Source organism: Zea mays, chromosome 3 (genome assembly GCF_902167145.1).
Source record: "Zea mays cultivar B73 chromosome 3, Zm-B73-REFERENCE-NAM-5.0, whole genome shotgun sequence".
NCBI classification, from domain to species: Eukaryota; Viridiplantae; Streptophyta; class Magnoliopsida; order Poales; family Poaceae; genus Zea; species Zea mays.
In genome coordinates, this window is record NC_050098.1 from 215,474,112 (window position 1) to 215,488,562 (window position 14,451).

The window sequence follows — 14,451 nt, forward strand, 5'->3', positions numbered from 1 at the left end:
TCTGTTGCGCACATGACCGCCCAAGGCCTGCAGATGACTCTGGGGGGAGCTACCCGAGGGGACGCCGTCGAGGCCAAAGGCCTGGCAGAAAGCCGAAATGGCCTCAGACATGGCCACACGCTCGGCCTCCTTCTGCTCAGCCGCCTCGGCAAGCGCCTTGCAGTTCTTGACGGCCTCGTCAAGAGCCATCTCAAACCCTGCAGACAGCAGGACAACATTCTTCAGACGAAAGGTGAAGAATGGAGACAAAAACAAAGTCACAGAGCGGGCAAAATATACCCTCGGCCCGGGCACGCTGCTATGAGGCCATGCCTCGGGCAGACCCGACGACCACGGCCAGACCCTCCGCAAGGGTCCCGGCCCGAGCGGTCGCCTCGGGTCTAGAAAGGGGGAAGCCCCCTCTGTGTCAAAACTTTCCACGGAAAAGTTCTTCGCCAAAACAACTTTTGTGCCTTTCGACTGCGTCGATAGTGGAGTCCTAATGACGAGCGAGAGAGACCTTGAACGGCAAGGCCGACCGAGCCGAGGGACTCCTACGCCTCCGGGATACGGATACCTCACTCGTCACCTTCCGCGAAAGGTAGCTCACGCTCGGATAAGTGATTCTGCTACCGATGAATAAGTCCTAATGCTCGAAACAAGAGGAAAGAAACACGGCTTTATACCCAAATGTTCAGGCCTCAGCAGCCACAAAGAACAAACACACGTACTTGGGGTAACAATGGTACCTAGACTCAAAATCTTTTGCAAATAGTCAAAGGTATATGAATAAGATTTTGGGAAGCATTTTCAAGATTTGAAATTTTCTCCCCCTGTTTCAAATGATTTTCCTTTGACTAAACAAAACTCCCCCTTAATGAAATCCTCCTCTTAGTGTTCAAGTGTGTTTTAGATATTAGTCTTTAAGAGGGTATACCAATTTAAAATTATATCAAAAATAAGATACCAATTTGAAAAATCTTTAAAAACACTTCTTTAATACAAATTGAAAGACTACAAATTTTTGAAATTGGTGGTGGTGCGGTCCTTTTGCTTTGGGCTAATACTTTCTCCTCCTTTGGCATGAATCGCCAAAAACGGATACTTGTGAGTGAAATATAAGCCATTTTTCAAACTTTCTCCCCCTTTGGTAAATAATATAGGAGTGAAGATTATACCAAATTGGAGAGCGTTGTGGAGCGACGACGAAGGATGAATAATTCGATGGAGTGGAGTGGAAGCCTTTTGTCTTCGCCGAGGACTCCATTTCCCTTTCAATCTATGACTTAGCATAATATTCACTTGAAAACACATTAGTCATAGCACATGAAAGAGATATGATCAAAGGTATATAAATGAGCTATCTGTGCAAAATATCAATCAAAATTCCTAGAATCAAGAATATTTAGCTCATGCCTAAGTTTGGTAAATGTTTTCTCATCTAGTGGCTTGGTAAAGATATCGGCTAATTGTTATTTGGTATTAATATAAGCAATCTCCATATCCCCCCGTTGTTGGTGATCTCTCAAAAAGTGATACCGAATGGCTATGTGCTTAGTGCAGCTGTGCTCAACGGGATTATACGCCATGCGGATCGCACTCTCATTATCACATAGGAGAGGGACTTTGGTTAATTTGTAACCATAATCCCTAAGGGTTTGCCTCATCCAAAGCAATTGCGCGCAACAATGGCCTGCGGCAATGTACTCAGCTTCGGCGGTAGAAAGAGCTACGGAATTTTGTTTCTTTGAAGCCCAAGACACCAGAGATCTTCCCAAGAAGTGGCAAGTCCCTGATGTGCTCTTTCTATCAATCTTACACCCTTCCCAATCAGCATCTAAAAAACCAATTAAGTCAAAAGTGGATCCCCTGGGGTACCAAAGGCCAAACTTAGGAGTATAAACTAAATATCTCAAGATTCGTTTCACGTCCCTAAGGTGAACTTCCTTAGGATCGGCTTGGAATCTTGCACACATGCATACGGAAAGCATAATATCCGGTCGTGAAGCACATAAATAGAGTAAAGATCCTATCATCGATCGGTATACCTTTTGATCTAAGGATTTACCTCCCGTGTCGAGGTCGAGATGCCCATTAGTTCCCATGGGTGTCTTGATGGCCTTGGCATCCTTCATTCTAAACTTGGTGAGTATGTCTTGAATGTACTTTGTTTGGCTGATGAAGGTGCCCTCTTGGAGTTGCTTTACTTGAAATCCTAAGAAATACTTCAACTCCCACATCATAGACATCTCAAATTTTTAAATCATGATTCTACTAAACTCTTCACATGTAGATTTGTTAGTAGACCCAAATATGATATCATCAACATAAATTTGGCATACAAACAAATCATTTGCACTAGTTTTAGTAAATAGAGTAGGATCGGCTTTTCCGACTTTGAAGCCATTAGCGATAAGAAAATCTCTTAGGCATTCATACCATACTCTTGGGGCTTGCTTGAGCCCATAAAGCGCCTTAGAGAGTTTATAGACGTGATTAGGGTACTCACTATCTTCAAAGCCGGGAGGTTGCTCAACATAGACCTCCTCCTTGATTGGTCCATTGAGGAAGGCACTTTTCACGTCCATTTGATAAAGCTTAAAGCCATGGTATGTAGCATAGGCAAGTAATATACGAATTGACTCAAGCCTAGCTACGGGTGCATAGGTTTCACCGAAATCCAAACCTTCGACTTGTGAATACCCGTTGGCCACAAGTCGGGCTTTGTTCCTTGTCACCACACCATGCTCATCTTGTTTGTTGCGGAAGACCCACTTGGTTCCTACAACATTTTGGTTAGGATGTGGAACTAAATGTCATACCTCATTCCTCGTGAAGTTGTTGAGCTCCTCTTGCATCACCAGCACCCAATCCGAATCTTTAAGTGCATCCTCTACCCTGTGTGGCTCAATAGAGGAAACAAAAGAATAATGTTCACAAAAATGAGCAACACGAGATCGAGTGGTTACCCCCTTATGAATATCGCCAAGGATGGTGTTCATGGGGTGATCTCGTTGGATTGCTTGGTGGACTCTTGGGTGTGGCGGTCTTGGACAGTCATCATCTTTCTTGTCTTGATCATGGGCATCTCCCCCTTGATCATTGTCCTCCTCTTGAGGTGGCTCATCTTCTTGATCCTCATTTTCATCATCTTGAGCTTGATCCTCATCTTGTGTTGGTGGAGATGCTTGATTTGAAGATGATGGTTGATCTTGTGCTTGTGGAGGCTCTTCGGATTCCTTAGGACGCACATCCTCAATGGACATGTTCCTTAGCACGATGCACAGAGCCTCTTCATCATCTAGCTCATCAAGAGCAACTTGCTCTACTTGAGAGCCGTTAGTCTCATCAAACACAATGTCACAAGAAACTTCAACTAGTCCAGTGGACTTATTAAAGACTCTATATGCCATTGTGTTTGAGTCATAACCAAGTAAAAAGCCTTCTACAGCCTTAGGAGCAAATTTAGATTTTCTACCTCTTTTAACAAGAATAAAGCATTTGCTACCAAAGACTCTAAAATATGAAACATTGGGCTTTTTACCGGTGAGGAGTTCATAAGATGTCTTCTTGAGGATTCGATGAAGATATGACCGGTTGATTGCGTAGCAAGCTGTGTTGACCACCTCGGCCCAAAACCGATTCGAAGTCTTGTATTCATCAAGCATGGTCCTTGCCATGTCCAATAGAGTTCTATTCTTCCTCTCCACTACACCATTTTGTTGTGGCGTGTAGGGAGAAGAGAACTCATGCTTGATTCCCTCCTCCTCAAGAAAGCCTTCGATTTGTGAGTTCTTGAACTTCGTCCCGTTGTCGCTTCTTATTTTCTTGATCCTCAAGCCGAACTCATTTTGAGCTCATCTCAAGAATCCCTTTAAAGTCTCTTGGGTTTGAGATTTTTCCTGTAAAAAGAATACCCAAGTGAAGCGAGAATAATCATCCACAATAACTAGACAGTACTTACTCCCGCCGATGCTTATGTAAGCTATCGGGCCGAATAAATCCATGTGGAGTAGCTCCAGTGACCTGTCAGTCGTCATGATGTTCTTGTGTGGATGATGAACACCAACTTGCTTTCCTGCTTGGCATGCGCTATAAATCATGTCTTTCTCAAAATGAACATTTGTTAGTCCCAAAATGTGTTCTCCCTTTAGAAGCTTGTGAAGATTCTTCATCCCAACATGGGCTAGTCGGCGGTGCCAGAGCCAACCCATGTTAGTCTTAGCAATTAAGCAAGTATCGAGTTCAGCTCTATTGAAATCAACTAAGTACAGCTGACCCTCTAATACTCCCTTAAAAGCTACTGAATCATCACTTCTTCTAAAGACAGTAACACCTGTATCCGTAAAAAGACAGTTGTAACCCATTTTGCATAATTGAGAAACAGAAAGCAAATTGTAATCTAAAGAATCTACAAGAAAAACATTGGAAATAGAATGGTCAGGTGATATAGCAATTTTACCCAATCCTTTGACCAAACATTGATTTCCATCCCCGAATGTGATAGCTCTTTGGGGATCTTGGTTTTTCTCGTAGGAGAACATACTTTTCTCCCCAGTCATGTGGTTTGTGCACCCGCTGTCGATGATCCAACTTGAGCCCCCGGATGCATAAACCTACAAAACAAATTTAGGCCTTGTTCTTAGGTACCCAAACGGTCTTGGGTCCTTTCATATTAGAAACAAGCACCTTGGATACCAAAACACAAGTCTTTGAGCCCTTGTGTTTGGCCCCAACATATTTGGCAACTACTTTGCCTGATTTATTAGTTAAAACATATGATGCATCAAAAGTCTTAAATGAAATGTTATGATCATTTGATGCAATAGGAGTTTTCTTCTTAGGCATTTTAACATGTGTAGAACGCCTAGAGCTAGAAGCCTCATTCTTATAAATAAAAGCATGGTGAGAATGAGTCTTCTTTTCATGAATTCTCCTAATCTTATCCTCAGGATAACCAACAGGATATAAAATATAGCCCTCGTTATCCTAAGGCATGGGAGCTTTGCCATTAACAAAATTAGACAATCTTTTAGGAGGAGCATTAAGCTTGACATTATCTCCCTGTTGGAAGCCAATGTCATCCTTAATGCCAGGGCGTCTCCCACTATAAAGCATGCTACGAGCAAATTTAAATTTCTCATTTTCTAGTTCATGCTCGGCAATTTTAGTATCTAATTTAGCTATATGATAATTTTGTTGTTTAATCATAGCAAGGTGATCATGAATAGCATCAATGTTAACATCTCTACATCTAGTGCAAATAGAAACATGATCAAGCGTAGATGTAGAGGATTTGCAATCATTTAATTCAACAATCTTAGCATGTAAAATAGCATTCTCATCTCTAAGATTGGTAATATAAATATTGCAAACATCTAGTTCCTTAGCCTTAGCAATTAATTTTTCATTCTAATTATTAAGGCTAGCAAGAGATTCATTCAACATGTCAATCTTAGCAATTAGACTAGCATTATCATTTCTAAGATTAACAATAGAATCATCACAAACATTTGATTTCTCAACCTTAGCAATCAATTTGGCATTTTCATTTCTAAGGCTAGAAATAGTGTCATGGCAAGTGCTTAGCTCACTAGTTATTTTTTCATTTTTCTCTACTTCCTGAGCATAAGCATTTTTAGTCTTAACATGCCTTTTGTTTTCCTAAATAAGGAAGTCCTCTTGGTTATCCAAGAGTTCATCCTTCTCATGAATAGCACTAATCAATTCATTCAATTTCTCTTTTTGTTGCAGGTTAAGATTGGCAAAAAGAGTAAGCAAGTTATCCTCATCATCACTAGAATTATCCTCATCACTAGAGGTTGCATACTTAGTGGAGGATCTTGATTTTACCTTCTTCTTCTTGCCGTCCTTTGCCATAAGGCACTTGTGGCCGACGTTGGGGAAGAGAAGGCCTTTGGTGACGGTGATGTTTGCGACGTCCTCGTCGGAGGAGTCGGTGGAGCTCTCGTCGGAGTCCCACTCCCGGCAAACATGGGCATCGCCGCCCTTCTTCTTGTAGTACCTCTTCTTTTCTCTTCTCTTTCCCTTCTTATCGTTGCCCCTGTCACTATCACTTGATAATGGACATTTTGCAATAAAATGATCGGGCTTACCACATTTATAGCACACCTTCTTGGAACGGGGCTTGTAATCTTTCCCCTTCCTTTGTTTGAGGATTTGGCGAAAGCTCTTGATGATGAGCGCCATTTCCTCGTTGTCGAGCTTGGAGGCGTCGATGGGGATCCTACTTGGTGTAGAGTCTTTCTTTTCTTCTTTCGTCGCCTTGAATGCGACAGGTTGCACCTCAGGTGTTGAGGTGGCGCCTTGCTCGATGATTTTCTTGGAGCCTTTGATCATCAATTCAAAGCTCACAAATTTTCCTATCACTTCCTCGGGAGACATTAGTTTATATCTAGGATCACCACGAATTAATTGAACTTGAGTAGGGTTAAGAAATACGAGTGATCTAAGAATAACCTTGACCATTTCATGGTCATCCCATTTGGTGCTCCCGAGGTTGCGCACTTGGTTCACCAAGGTCTTGAGCCGGTTGTACATGGCTTGTGGCTCCTCTCCTTGGTGAAGCATGAAGCGACCGAGCTCCCCCTCGATCGTTTCCCTCTTGGTGATCTTGGTCACCTCGTCTCCTTCGTGTGCGGTCTTGAGCACGTCCCAAATCTCATTTGCACTCTTCAACCCTTGCACCTTATTATACTCCTCTCGACTTAGAGAGGCGAGGAGTATAGTAGTGGCTTGGGAGTTGAAGTGTTGGATTTGTTCGACCTCCTCCGAGTCGTAATCCTTGTCCCCCTTCTTTGGTACCTGCGCTCCATACTCAACAATATCCCATATGCTTTGTGGAGTGAGGTTAGGTGATGCCTCATTTTATCACTCCACATAGAATAATCTTCACCATCAAACATAAGTGGTTTGCCTAATGGGACAGAAAGTAATGGAGTGCGTTTTGAAATACGAGGATAGTGAAGGGGCATGTTACTATACTTCTTACGCTCATGGCGCTTAGAAGTGGCGGATGCCCATTCCGAGCCGGAGGTGGAGGGTGACGAAGAGTCGGTCTCGTAGTAGACCACCTTCTTCATCTTCTTCTTATTGTCACCCTTCCATTGGGACTTGATGGAGGAATAGGGTTCCTCCTTGTGCTTGTGGGCGGACTCTCTTGAGTGTGTTCTTCCCAATCTTGTGGACTTGTCGCCGGTCCCGATCTCCCTCATGGCGGATGCTCCCGACATCACTTCGAGTGGTTAGGTGAAAGGGAAATGTGCCTTTGGGCCATTTCTAAGTATTTTGGTGTTTGAGTGCCAACACAAATGCTTAAATGTGAATCTATGCCCATGAATGGACAAAGTGCAAATCAAGAGCAAAGGTATGCTTCTATATCTTAGTACATTGGTTTTGTGTACTAATATACTTGTCTAAGTATCAGAAACAGGAAGAAGAAGAAAAGAGGGGAGTTGGCTGTGTACTGCCAAGAGGCTGTTTCGGTCTGGGGCACCGGACTGTCCGGTGGTGCACCGGACAGTGTCCGGTGCGCCAGGCTGCCTCGGCCGAAGTAGCCGCTCTCGGGAATTCGCTGACGGCGTACGGCTAAAATTCACCAGACTGTCCGGTGTGCACCGGACTGTCCGGTGAGCCAACGGTCGGCCGGGCCAACGGTCGGCCGCGGATTCTGCGCGCGACACGTGGCCAAGCCAACGGTCGGAAGGGGGCACCGGACTGTCCGGTGTGCACCGGACATGTCCGGTGCACCAACGGCTCCCAGATCTACAACGGTCGGCTTCGCCATTTAAGGAAAGGAATCGGGCACCGGACAGTGTCCGGTGTGCACCGGACTGTCCGGTGCGCCCGATGACAGAAGGCAAGGATGGCCTTCCAGATTTGTTCTCAACGGCTCCTAGCTGCCTTGGGGCTATAAAAGGGACCCCTAGGCGCATGGAGGAGAACACCAAGCATTCCTACAACATTCCTAAGCACCAAGACATCGATCTCACGCATTCGTTTCATTGTGATAGCATCTAGAGCTCTTGTTGAGTTGCGAACTCTTTGAGTTGTGTTGCGAGCTCTTGTTGCGACTTGTGTGCGTGTTGTTGCTCTGATCTTTTGAAGTCTTGTGTGCGTTGCTCATTCCCCCTTTGCTCTGTGTTCTTTGTGAACTTCAATTGTAAGGGCGAGAGGCTCCAAGTTGTGGAGATTCCTCGCAAACGGGATTGAGAAAAAGCAAGCAAAACACCGTGGTATTCAAGTGGGTCTTTGGACCGCTTGAGAGGGGTTGATTGCAACCCTCGTCCGTTGGGACGCCACAACGTGGAGTAGGCAAGCGTTGGTCTTGGCCGAACCACGGGATAAACCACTGTGTCGTCTCTGTGATTGATCTCTTGTGGTATTGTGTTTTGTTGAGACTCCTTTCTAGCCACTTGGCATTTATTGTGCTAACACTTAACAAGTTTTTGTGGCTATAAGTTTAAGTTTTACAGGATCACCTATTCACCCCCCCCCTCTAGGTGCTCTCAATTGGTATCGGAGCCGTTCTCTTCAAGAAAGGGACTAACCGCCCGAAGAGATGGATCCTAAGGGGAAGGGAATCGTGATCAACGACAAGGAAAAGGAGTCCTTCGTCAACGAGCCAAAAGATGACAAATCCAACGACTCTGGCTCGGGCCACAGACGTAAAGATGGGAAGAAGAAGACAAGACGTATCAAGGAGATCGTCTACTACGACAGCGACGAGTCTACTTCTTCCCACAAGGACGACGACTACGACAAACAAAAGACGGTTAACTCAAACTTTTCTTTTGATTATTCGCGCATTCCGCACAGCTCAAATGCTCATTTGCTCCCCATTCCACTTGGCAAGCCTCCTCACTTTGATGGAGAGGACTACGGATTTTGGAGTTACAAAATGCGTACACACCTATTTTCTCTCCATCCAAGCATTTGGGAGATTGTGGAAAGTGGAATGAAATTTGATAGCTCGGATAGTCCTTCGTTTATTAATGAACAGATCCATAAAAATGCACAAGCTACTACTGTGTTGCTAGCCTCTTTGTGCAGGGACGAGTATCACAAGGTGAGCGGCTTGGACAATGCCAAGCAAATTTGGGACACCCTCAAGATCTCTCATGAGGGGAATGATGTCACCTTACTCACCAAAATGGAGTTGGTGGAGGGCGATCTCGGACGATTCGCGATGATAAGGGGCGAGGAGCCGACGCAAACATACAACCGGCTCAAGATCCTTATCAACAAAATAAGGAGCTACGGAAGCACGCGATGGACGGATCACGACGTTGTCTGCCTAATGCTAAGGTCATTTACCGTTCTTGATCCTCATCTCGTGAACAATATTCGTGAGAATCCCAGGTACACGAAGATGACGCCCGAGGAGGTACTCGGAAAATTCGTAAGCGGGCGGATGATGATCAAGGAGGCAAGATACGTGGACGACGCCTTGAATGGACCGATCAACGAGCCTCAACCCCTTGCTCTCAAGGCAACAAGAAGCAAGGAGGCGCTACCTAGCAGGGTGGCACAAATTGAGGCGGCCGGACTTAATGATGAAGAGATGGCCCTCATCATCAAAAGATTCAAGACGGCGCTTAAAGGTCGCAAGGGACAGCCAAGCAAGACCAAAGCCAAGGGGAAGCGTTCGTGCTTCAAATGCGGTAAGCTTGGTCATTTTATTGCTAACTGTCCCGACAATGATAGTGATCAGGACCAAGGGAACAAGAGGGAGAAGAAGAAGAATTATAAGAAGGCAAAGGGCGAGGCTCATCTTGGCAAGGAGTGGGATTCAGACTGCTCCTCGTCTGACTCCGACAATGAGGGACTCACCGCCACTGCATTCAACAAGTCATCCCTCTTCCCCAACGAGCGTCACACTTGCCTTATGGCAAGGGAGAAGAAGGTGAGTACTCAAGACTCCACTTATGCTTCTTCTAGTGATAATGAGTCTAGTGATGATGATGACATAGATTATTCATGCTTGTTCAAGGGCTTGATCTAAGATAGATAAAATTAATGAGTTGATTGATGCTTTGAATGATAAGAATAGATTACTAGAAAAACAAGAGGATCTTTTATATGAGGAGCATGATAAATTTGTTAGTGCACAAAATTCTCTTGCTCTAGAAATTAAAAGAAATGAAGTGCTTTCTAGTGAATTATCTTCTTGTCATGAAACCATTGCTACTTTAAAAGGTGTTAATAATGATTTAAATGCTAAACTAGAAGTGGCTAGTAAATCTAACTCTTGTGTAGAACAGGTTATGGTTTGCACTAGGTGTAAAGATTTTAATGTTGATGCTTGTAGTGAACACCTAGTTTCAATTTCTAAATTGAATGATGAAGTGGCTAGTCTTAATGCCCAACTTAAGACTAGCAAAAGCGAATTTGATAAATTAAAATTTGCAAGGGATGCCTATACGATTGGTAGACATCCCTCAATTAAGGATGGACTTGGCTACAAAAGGGAAGCCAAGAACTTGACAAGCCATAAGGCTCCCATCTCCGCCAAGGAGAAAGGGAAGGCCCCTATGGCTAGTAGTGTGCAAAAGAACCATGCCTTTATGTACTATGATAGAAGACAACCTAGAAATGCTTATAGGAGTTGTAATGCATATAATGCCTTTGATTCTCATGCCATGTTTGCTTCTAGCTCTTCTTATGTGCATGATAGAAATGTTGGTAGGAAAAATGTTGTTCATAATATGCCTAGGAGAAATGTTATTAATGTTCCTAGGAAAGTAAATGAACCTTCTACAATATATCATGCTTTGAATGCTTCCTTTGCAATTTGTAGAAAGGATAGAAAGGTGATTGCTAGGAAATTAGGGGCAAAATGCAAGGGTGATAAAACTTGCATTTGGATCCCTAAGGAAATTGTGACTAACCTTGTAGGACCCAACAAGAGTTGGGTACCTAAGTCCCAAGCCTAAATTTGCCTTGCAGGTTTATGCATCCGGGGGTTCAAGCTGGATTATTGATAGCGGATGCACAAACCATATGACGGGGGAGAAGAAGATGTTCACCTCCTATGTCAAGAATAAGGATTCCCAAGATTCAATTATATTCGGTGATGGGAATCAAGGCAAGGTAAAAGGGTTAGGTAAAATTGCAATTTCTAATGAGCACTCCATATCTAATGTGTTTTAGTAGAGTCTCTCGGATATAATTTGCTATCTGTTAGTCAATTATGCAACATGGGGTATAACTGTCTATTCACCAATGTAGATGTGTCTGTCTTTAGAAGAAGTGATGGTTCACTAGCCTTTAAGGGTGTATTAGACGGCAAACTTTATTTAGTTGATTTTGCAAAAGAAGAGGCCGGTCTAGATGCATGCTTAATAGCTAAGACTAGCATGGGCTGGCTGTGGCATCGCCGCTTAGCACATGTGGGGATGAAGAACCTTCACAAGCTTCTAAAGGGAGAACACGTGATAGGTTTGACTAACGTGCAATTCGAAAAAGATAGACCTTGTGCAGCTTGTCAAGCAGGTAAACAAGTGGGAGGAGCGCATCACAGCAAGAATGTGATGACCACTTCAAGACCCCTGGAGCTGCTGCATATGGACCTCTTCGGACCCGTCGCCTATCTGAGCATAGGAGGGAGTAAGTATGGTCTAGTTATTGTTGATGACTTTTCCCGCTTCACTTGGGTGTTCTTTTTACAGGATAAGTCTGAAACCCAAGGGACCCTCAAGCGCTTCCTCAGGAGAGCTCAAAATGAGTTTGAGCTCAAGGTGAAGAAGATAAGGAGCGACAACGGGTCCGAGTTCAAGAACCTTCAAGTGGACGAGTTCCTTGAGGAGGAAGGAATCAAGCACGAGTTCTCCGCTCCCTACACACCACAGCAAAATGGTGTGGTAGAGAGGAAGAACAGGACGCTAATCGATATGGCGAGGACGATGCTTGGAGAATTCAAGACTCCGAGTGTTTCTGGTCGGAAGCCGTGAACACAGCTTGCCACGCCATCAACAGGGTCTACCTTCATCGCCTCCTCAAGAAGACTTCGTATGAGCTTCTAACCGGTAACAAACCCAATGTATCTTACTTTCGTGTATTTGGGAGCAAATGCTACATTCTAGTGAAGAAGGGTAGAAATTCTAAGTTTGCTCCCAAAGCTGTAGAAGGGTTTTTGTTAGGTTATGACTCAAATACAAAGGCGTATAGAGTCTTCAACAAATCATCGGGTTTGGTTGAAGTCTCTAGCGACGTTGTATTTGATGAGACTAATGGCTCTCCAAGAGAGCAAGTTGTTGATTGTGATGATGTAGATGAAGAAGATGTTCTGACGGCAGCTATACGAACCATGGCCATTGGAGAAGTGCGGCCACAGGGACAAGATGGACGAGATCAACCTTCTTCCTCAACAACGGTACAACCCCCAACTCAAGACGATGAACAGGTTCATCAACAGGAGGTGTGTGATCAAGGGGGAGCACAAGATGATCACGTGATGGAGGAAGAAGCGCAACCGGCACCTCCAACCCAAGTTCGAGCGGTGATTCAAAGGGATCATCCCGTCGACCAAATTTTGGGTGACATTAGCAAGGGAGTAACTACTCGATCTCGATTAGTTAATTTTTGTGATCATTACTCCTTTGTCTCTTCTATTGAGCCTTTCAGGGTAGAAGAGGCCTTGCTAGATCCGGATTGGGTATTGGCCATGCAGGAGGAACTCAACAACTTCAAGCGCAATGAAGTTTGGACACTGGTGCCTCGTCCCAAGCAAAATGTTGTGGGAACCAAGTGGGTGTTCCGCAACAAACAGGACGAGCACGGGGTGGTGACGAGGAACAACGCTCGACTTGTGGCAAAAGGTTATGCCCAAGTCGCAGGTTTGGACTTTGAGGAGACTTTCGCTCCTGTGGCTAGGCTAGAATCAATTCGTATCTTGCTAGCATATGCCGCTCACCATTCTTTCAGGTTGTACCAAATGGATGTGAAGAGCGCGTTCCTCAACGGGCCGATCAAGGAGGAGGTGTACGTGGAGCAACCCCCTGGTTTCGAGGATGAACGGTACCCCGACCATGTGTGTAAGCTCTCTAAGGCGCTCTATGGACTTAAACAAGCCCCAAGAGCATGGTATGAATGCCTTAGAGACTTTCTAATTGTTAATGCTTTCAAGGTTGGGAAAGCCGATCCAACTCTTTTTACTAAGACATGTGATGATGATTTGTTTGTGTGCCAAATTTATGTCGATGACATAATATTTGGTTCTACTAACCAAAGGTCTTGTGAAGAGTTTAGCAGGGTGATGACGCAGAAATTCGAGATGTCGATGATGGGCGAGTTGAACTATTTCCTTGGGTTCCAAGTGAAGCAACTCAAGGACGGCACCTTCATCTCCCAAACGAAGTACACGCAAGATCTGTTAAAGCGGTTTGGGATGAAGGACGCCAAGCCCGCAAAGACTCCGATGGGGACCGACGGACACACCGACCTCAACAAAGGAGGTAAGTCCGTTGATCAAAAAGCATACCGGTCAATGATAGGTTCTTTACTTTACTTATGTGCTAGTAGACCGGATATTATGCTTAGCGTATGCATGTGTGCTAGATTTCAATCCGATCCTAAGGAGTGTCACTTAGTGGCGGTGAAGCGAATTCTTAGATATTTGGTTGCTACGCCTTGCTTCGGGCTCTAGTATCCAAAGGGGTCTACCTTTGACTTGGTTGGATACTCAGATTCCGACTATGCTGGATGTAAGGTCGATAGGAAGAGTACATCGGGGACGTGCCAATTCTTAGGAAGGTCCCTGGTGTCGTGGAACTCTAAGAAACAAACTTCCGTTGCCCTATCCACCGCTGAGGTCGAGTATGTTGCCGCAGGACAGTGTTGCGCGCAACTACTTTGGATGAGGCAAACCCTCCGGGACTTTGGCTACAATCTGAGCAAAGTCCCACTCCTATGTGACAATGAGAGTGCTATTCGCATGGCGGAAAATCCTGTTGAGCACAGCCGCACAAAGCACATAGACATCCGGCATCACTTTTTGAGAGACCACCAGCAAAAGGGAGATATCGAAGTGTTTCATGTTAGCACCGAGAACCAGCTAGCCGATATCTTTACCAAGCCTCTAGATGAGAAAACCTTTTGCAGGTTGCGTAGTGAGCTAAATGTCTTAGATTCGTGGAACTTGGATTGATTTGTAGCATACATGTGTTTATGCCTTTGATCATATTCCTTATGCATTTTAATGGTGCTCAAGTTGTACAAACACTCCCTGGACCTCACAAGTCCGTTGCAAAGTGATGCACATGTTTAGGGGGAGATGTGTTACAACTTGACCCTTTGAGACTAACCCTGTGCTTGAGTTTGATGCTTTAGTCTTAAAGAAGGATTGAAAGGGAAAAGGTGGACTTGGACCATGCAAGACTTCCACTGCACTCCGATGAAAAGAGTAACTTTTCCAAGTTCATCTTTATACTCTTATTGCCTATTTGCTCTCAG